The sequence below is a fragment of the Nicotiana tabacum genome, chromosome 2 (assembly GCF_000715075.1).
Source record: "Nicotiana tabacum cultivar K326 chromosome 2, ASM71507v2, whole genome shotgun sequence".
NCBI lineage: Eukaryota > Viridiplantae > Streptophyta > Magnoliopsida > Solanales > Solanaceae > Nicotiana > Nicotiana tabacum.
In genome coordinates, this window is record NC_134081.1 from 59,257,552 (window position 1) to 59,265,151 (window position 7,600).

Below are 7,600 nucleotides of genomic sequence, written 5' to 3' on the forward strand. Positions count from 1 at the left end.
TTACATTGAGACTCAATTTTAGACTTAAAAGAAATTATGATTTATTGAGATTATCGGCTTGCCTAGTATCGAGATAGGCGCCATCACGACAAGTTAGGATTTTGGGTCGTGACAAGTTGGTATCAGAGCATAGGTTACATAGGTCTCACGAGTCATGAGCAGGTTTAGTAGAGTCTTGCAGATCGGTACGGAGACGTCTGTACTTATCTTCGAGAGGCTGCAGAACCCTTAGGAAAATTTCACTTTCTTATATTCTGTCGAGCGAATTTGTTGATTCTGGAAACTAAATTTCTGTTATTATATTCTCTCACAGATGGTGAGAACATGTACTACCGGATCGGATGACCATCCACCAGTACCACCAGTTAGGACTGCGAGAGGCCCGGGTTGTGGTAGAGGCCGGGGCCGAGGTAGAGGTAGAGGTGTAGCACCTGTAGTACCACCATTTACTCCAGCTCAGGAGCCGATTCCAGATATAGCTGAGCCGAGAGGACCAGCTCAGGCACCAGCTGTACCCATTGAGATTCCAGGCCTTCAGGAGACTTTGGCCCAGATATTGACAGTTTGCACTGGTCTTGCTCAGGTGGTTTCGGCTCAGGCCGCACCTACCACTTCTCTGGCCATGGGAGGTACTCATACCCTTGTTGCTCGTACTCTAGACTAGGTAGTACAAGGACTTCAGATACGGGAGGCACTACCAGCCCAGCCGGTTGCAGCTGCTCAGGCCCCCGGTAGTTCGTGTTATGGCAGATGATGAACATAAGAGACTTGAGTGATTTTAGAGGCTTCAACCTCCACCATTTAGCGGTACTGAGTTAGAGGATGCTCAGGATTTTCTGGATAGGTATCAACAGATGCTTCAGACAAGGGGCATTCTAGAGACCAATGGGGTCTCATTCACTACTTTTTAGTTTTCTGGGGCTGCATTCAGATGGTGAGAGACTTACTAGAGGCCTAGGCCTGTTGGCACAGCACCCCTTACTTGGCAGCAGTTCTCCGTGGTCGTTTTGGAGAAGTTCATGCCTCAGTCCCGCAGAGAGGAGCTGTGCAGACAATTTGAGTAGCTTCGCCAGAGTAATATGTCCGTGATGCAGTACAAGATGAGATTTTCTGAGTTAGCTCATCACGCAATCTGGTTGTTTTCCACTGATAGGGAGAGGATTAGGAGATTCATTGATGGCCTCACATATCAGCTGCGGTTACTTATCACTAGGGAGAGAGTATTTGGTGCTTTTTTTGATAAGGCAGTGGACATTGCTCTGCAGATAGAGATGGTTCGTAGCGAGGAACGTGGAGAGAGAGAGGATAAGAGGCCTCATGGTCCAGGTGATTACAACGGTGTTCCTTCAAGGGGTCAGTTTTACCGTGGTAGGGGTCGTTCTTACAGACACGCTCAGACGGTTCGTCTAGTTCATCGTGGTGCATCAGCTAGCCACGATTCTTATAGTGCTCACTTAGGACAGTCTTCATTCAGTGTACTACCAGTGCAGAGTTCTCATCATGCCTCGTCCGCTCAGGCTTCTGCAAGTAATTCCTCGGGTTATCGGGAGTAGCAGTTCCATCAGAGGAGGGGTTGTTTCGAGTATGGAGAATTTGGTCATTTCAAGAGAGAGTGTCCTAGGCTAATGAGTAGGGCTCCACAATAGAGTCCTCGATTGACGGCACCAGCACCAGCAGTTCTACCACCCGCCCATCCAGCTCGGGGTGGGGGTCAGGCAGCTAGGGGTTGCCTAAGAGGGGGAGGCCGATCAGGTGGCAGGCAGGCTCGATTCTATGCTTTTCCTGCGAGGCCATGTGCCGTTGCCTCAGATGCAGTGATCACAGTTATTGTTTCAGTGTGCCACAGGGAGGCTTCTATATTATTTGACCCTGGTTCCACTTATTCATATGTATCGTCGTATTTTGCTCATTATCTGGATATGCCATATGAGTCCTTAGTTTCACCTGTTTGTGTATCTACATCGGTGGGCGATATTATTACTGTGGATCGTGTGTATCGGTCGTGTGTGGTAACTATTGGGGAACTGGAGACTAGAGTTGATCTCTTATTACTCGGTATGGTTGATTTCGATGTAATACTGGGAATGGATTGGTTATCTCCATGTCATACTATTCTGGACTGTCACATAAAATTTATGATGTTGACGATGCCGGGGTTGCCAAATTTTGAATAGAGGGGCTCTCTAGATCTTGTTCCTAGCAGGGTAATTTCTTTTTTGAAGGCCCAACGTATGGTTGGAAAGGGATGCTTGTCATATTTGGCCTTTGTGAGAGATGTTGATGCAGATACTCCTATTATTGATTTAGTACTGGTCATGCTACACTTTTCGGATGTATTTCCTACAGACCTGCCGGGGTGCACCTGTTCTGTTTGTGAAAAAGAAATATGGTACTATGTAGATGTGCATTGATTATAGGAAGTTGAACAAAGTTACAATCAAGAATAAATATCTATTGCTGCGTATGGATGACTTATTTGACCAGCTTCATGGAGCAAGGGTGTTCTCCAAAATTGATTTGAGGTCTGGGTATCACAAATTGAAATTCGGGATTCGGATATTCTCAAGACGATATTCTGAACTAGTTATGGCCAGTATGAATTTCTTGTGATGTCTTTTGGGCTAACCAATACCCCAATAGCATTTATGCATTTGATGAATAATGTATTCGAGCCACATCTTGATTTATTTATAGTGGTATTTATTGATGATATTCTGGTGTATTCACGTAGCCAGCAGGAGCATACACAACACTTGGGTATTGTATTACAGAGATTGAGAGAAGAGAGACTTTATGCCAAATTCTCTAAGTGTGAGTTTTGGCTTAGTTCAGTGGCATTCTTGGGGCATATAGTGTCCAGTGAAGGAATTAAGGTGGATCCGAAGAAAATAGAGGCAGTCCTGAATTGGCCCAGACCATCCTCAGTTACTGAGATTCGGAGTTTTCTCGGTTTGGCAGGTTATTATCGTCGCTTCATGGAGGGTTTCTCGTCTATTGCATCACCTATGACTAAATTAACCCACATAGGTGCTCCGTTTAGGTGGTCGGATGAATGTGAAGAGAGCTTTCAGAAGCTCAAGACAGCTTTGACTACAGCTCGAGTATTGGTATTGCCTACAGGTTTAGAGTCTTATACTGTGTATTGTGACACGTCGCGTATTGGTCTCAGCGCAGTGCTTATGCAAGGAGGTAGGGTGATTTCCTATGCGTCCAGACAGTTAAAGGTACATGAGAAAAATTATCCAGTCCATGATCTTGAGTTAGCAGCCATTGTTCATGCCATAAGATTTTGGCGGCATTACTAGTACGATGTCCAGTGTGAGGTATATACCGATCATCGGAGTCTACAACATTTATTTAAATAGAAGGATCTTAATTTGCAGCAACGAAGGTGGTTAGAGTTGCTTAAGGATTATGACATTACCATTCTCTATCATCCCGGAAAGGCCAATGTGGTGGCTGATGCCTTGAGTCATAAGGCGAAGAGTTTGGGCAGCTTAGCATACTTACCGGTAGCAGAGACACCTTTAGCCTTGGATGTTCAGGCCTTGGCCAACCAGTTTGTTAGATTGGATATTTCCGAGCCGAATCGAGTTTTGGCTTATGTGGTTTCTCAGTCTTCTTTATATTATCGCATCATAGAGCGCCAGTATGATAATCCATATCTGCTTGTCCTTAAGGACACGATTTAGCGCGATGATGCCAAAAAAGTCACTATTGGAGATGACAGTGTATTACGGATGCAGGGCAGGCTATGTGTGCCTAATGTAGATGGTCTGCGTGAGGTGATTCTCCAGGAAGCTCACAGTTTGCGGTACTCCATTCATCCAGGTGCCGCGAAGATGTATCAGGATTTGAGGCAGCACTATTGGTGGAGGTGAATGAAGAAAGATATAGTTGGGTTTGTAGCTCGGTGTCTAAATTGTCAACAGGTAAAGTATGAACATCAGAGGCGGGGAGGATTGCTTCAGAGACTTGAAATTCCGGAGTGGAAATGAGAGCGTATTACCATGGATTTTGTAGTTGAGCTTCCACGTACTTTGAGAAAGTTTGATTCTCTTTGGGTGATAGTAGATCGGTTGACCAAATCTGCGCATTTTATTCCAGTTGGTACTAATTATTCTTCGAAGCGGTTGGCTGGGATTTATATTCATACGATTATTCGCCTACACGGTGTGCCAGTGTCCATCATTTCAGATCGGGGCACGCAGTTTACATCAAAGTTTTGGAGAGCAGTGCAGCGAGAATTGGGCACACAGGTTCAGTTGAGTACAACGTTTCACCCTCAAACGGACAAACAGTCTGAGTGCACTATTCAGATATTGGAGGATATGCCACGCGCTTGTGTCATTGATTTTGGGGGTTCTTGGGATCAATTTCTGCCACTCGTGGAGTTTGCTTACAATAATAGCTACTAGTCAAGCATTCAGATGGATCCGTATGAAGCTTTATATGGGAGAAAGTGTCGGTCTCCGGTGGGTTGGTTTGAGCCGGGTGAGGCTAGGCTATTGGGTACTGACTTGGTTCAGGATGCTTTAGAGAAGGTCAAAGTGATTCAGGAATGGCTTCGTAATGCACAGTCTAGACAGAAGAGTTATGCTGACAAGAAAGTTCATGATGTTGTTTACATGGTTGGGGAGAAGGTTCTGCTCAAGATTTCACCCATGAAAGGTGCGTTGAGTTTCGGGAAGAAGGGCAAGTTGAGCCCTCAGTACATTGCGCCTTTAGAGATACTTAAGAAAATTGGAGGGGTGTCTTATGAACTTGCTTTGCCACCTAGTCTATCAGGTGTTCATCCAGTATTCCATGTATACATGCTCCGAAAATATGTCGGAGATCCGTCTCATATTCTGGATTGCAGTACAGTACAGCTGGATGGTAATTTGACTTTTGATGTGGAGCCGGTGGCTATTTTAGACCGGCAAGTTAGAAAGCTGAGGTCAAAGAGCATAACATCAGTGAAGGAGCAATGGAGAGTCCAGCCAGCCGGAGAAGCTACTTGGGAGATTGAACATGAGATATAGAGCAAATATCCACACTTATTTGAGACTCCAAATATTATTCTAAACTCGTTTGAGGATGAACATTTGTTGAAGAGGGGGAGAATGTAAAGATCTGATTGGTCGTGTTGAGTATTATAACCCCCTTCCCTCATTTACTGCTCAATTTATGCTTTACAGTTGTTTTATGACTTGTCGGGGTAGTTGGTTTGGGTCCGGAAGCAATTCGGAGTGAAATGAGACACTTGGTCTCATAATTGAAAATTTGAAGTTAGAAAAGTGACCGGATGTGTACTTATGTGTAAACGACCTTGGATTTGAATTTTGATGATTTCAATAGCTCCATATTGTGATTTTGGACTTAGGAGCATGTCCGGAAGATTATTTGGACGTCCATGGTGGAATTAGGCTTGAAATGCCGAAAGTTAAATTTTTGAAAAGTTTGATCGGGGGTTGACTTTTTGATATCGGGGTCGGAATCTGATTCTAAAAATTGAAATACCTCCGTTATGTCATTTATGACTTGTGTGCAAAATCTGAGGTCAATCGGACGTGATTAGATAGGTTTCGGCGTTGTTTGTAGAAATGGAAAGTTTCAAAGTTCATTAGGCTTGAATGTATGTGTGATTCATGTTTTTAGTATTGTTGGATGTGATTTGAAGACTTGACCAAATTCCTATGATGTTTTAGGACTTGCTGGTATATTTGGTTGAGGTCCTGAGGGCCTCGGGTGAGCTTCGGATGGTTAATGGATCAAAAAGTGGACTAAAATAGCTGCTGAAATTTTCTTCTGCTGCAAATTCCTTCGCCCAAAATCGAGCCCAAAAATCGAGCCCAGAATCGAGCCCTGAATTGTTCCCAGAATAGGGCCATGATCGAGCCTAGGATCGAAGCCATGATCGAGGGTCAAGGGCCATGAACGAGGGCAAGGATCGAGGGCCCAGGATCGAAGCCATGATTGAAGGCAAGATCAAAGGCCAGGGTCGAGGGTCAGAATAGAGGCCCAGGATCGAGGAACACGGTCGAAGGCCCAGGATTGAGGGCTGGGCAGAATTATAAAGTAGGGACTTCGTCCCATTCGTCATTTTTGACAAATTGGAGCTTGAGGAGAGGTGATTTTCGATATAGTTTCAAGGAAAACTTAAGGTATGTCCCTTGTGATCATTTCTACTCTATAATATTGAATTATCACCGAATATTCCGACTAGATTACATGATTTTGAGGTGTAAATCGAATATTTGAACTTAGAAATTTGGAAATATGATTTGTAGATTTGAGGGTTGAGTTAAAGTCAGATTTTGGTAAAATTGATATGGGTAGACTCGTGGTTGAATGGGATTTCGGATTTTGTAACTTTTGTCAGGTTTCGAGACGTGAGCCCTACGGGCGATTTTTGGAGTTAAAATTCGGATTTTTATGGAAATTTTGTATTTTCATATGGAATTAATTTCAATAAGTTTTATTGACTGAAACAAATTATTTGTGACTAGATTCGAGGCATTCGGAGGCCGATTTGCGAGGCAAAGGCATAGCAGAGTAAAGAATTTCACGCTCTGAGGTAAGTAATAGTTTTAAATGTGGTCCTGAGGGTATGAAACCCCGGATTTTGTGTCATGTGATTATTTTGGAGGTGCGCACATGTTAGGTGACGAGCGTGTGGGCGTGCACCGAGAGGATTGTGACTTGGTCTGTCCCGTGAAAACTGTAAAACTGAATAACTTGTTGATAGTTATGTGCTCTCTATGTGTTGTGGAAACTTGACTATAAATCATGCTAGAAACCATATTTAGACTATATGTTGGAATTGTTGGGACCAATAGATGTCGTGTACATGTTGAATTATCTGCTTAAATTATTATTTTGTACTTAGTCACAACTTACTTCATTATTTTATCTCAGTCTCTATTGTGCATTATTGATGTATCATATCATTGTTGTTTGGGCTAATTTTATGATTGTTGAGAGCCCGGGAGACTGGAGAGCTTTATGACTGAGTGAGGCCGAGGGCCTGATTGTGAGATATTATACCATAGCACGTGAGTTGTCCGTGTGGATCCTTATATTATACTATAGCACGTGATTTGGTCGTGAGGATCAAGATAATTATATTATGGCACGTGAGTTGTCCATGCAGCACGTGAGTTGTCCGTACAGATTATAGAGCTTGGGCTGTAGGAGCCCCTTCGGAGTCTGTACACCCCCAGTGAGCTCGGGTATCCATTGAGTGCGAGTGCTGAGGGCTGGGAGCCCAATGAGTGATTGTTGTCCTGAGAGGTTGTACTTGTTTTTCATTGGTTGATGCACTTAGGTGCTATCTGTTGTTGTGGTGTAATTTCTGAAGGATTCTATATCCGGATTACATGAACTTGAATTGTATAAAATTGATTTGACTTAAACTGCCATATTTGAAAACATGTCTATTCTTTGTTGGAATTACTAAAAATGAATTAAAATTGTATAGCTCGTCACTATCTCCAGTTCCTTATTTATTATTGTTACTTGTTGAGTTAGTTGTACTCATACTATATCCTGCAATTCGTGTACAGATCTAGGTGCTTCTGGATATATCGGGTGTTGATTTTCTCACACAGTTTATTTT